The following is an 815-nucleotide window of genomic DNA, read 5'->3' on the forward strand; positions in this document are numbered from 1 at the left end:
AAGGTGCCACACAGTGGGAGTGAACCTGGAACCATGTGGTTGGTAAGCAAGCTACTTTATTTCATTAAATTTTCCACGAGGGCAGTACATAGAGTAGCTGCGGGCTGGACGAAGACATTAATGAGATGAATGATTAACACGATGATATTAATGGGAGAAGACAGAAGCCGCCCGCCGAACTCTGCTTCTCTAAAACATTGTTCTTTTATAAATTAAACAAATTTACAAATTGAGGCTATAAACCTCTTACTTCACAATATCATTGAGTCCTTGAATTGAGGCATCTGCCTCTTACACATTTCTTTTTATGGGCCACATGCCCCTTCAATATGAGGCACTCGTCCTCTTACACCTTACCACCCGACCAGACTCAGTGCTTACTCAAGCACCTCGATGGTTCTAGATCGGGCCACTTCAGTATGAAGTGGAGTGCACCCTCGGGGAAGGAATCCACCACCCTGTACAAATCATTTTCCCACACGACCTCCGCAGCCACCAGTGAAGGCCAATCAGAGTCCTTGGTACAGGTGAAAATACCTCCCCTCCGACCCTTCCTAGTAAACTTCTTCACAAGTTCTTGGACGGCCCCTCCCTTGTGGAATAAGATTACAAATTCCTCCTCCTTATAGGGTGAGGCCACAGTTTCTACTGTCGGTGGCACAATTCCCACCAACGCTATCAGGCATCGACCGTGTCCCGTTCCTTTTTTTCTCTTTTTTGGGGCCATGGGAGTAGAGGGCACTTTTGCCTTAACCAGAAGGTCCTCCTCCCCTACAGCCTTTGGTGGGCAACCACTGTTGCCCACCTTTTTTTTT

Source organism: Octopus bimaculoides, unplaced genomic scaffold, assembly GCF_001194135.2.
Source record: "Octopus bimaculoides isolate UCB-OBI-ISO-001 unplaced genomic scaffold, ASM119413v2 Scaffold_43208, whole genome shotgun sequence".
Taxonomy (NCBI): Eukaryota; Metazoa; Mollusca; class Cephalopoda; order Octopoda; family Octopodidae; genus Octopus; species Octopus bimaculoides.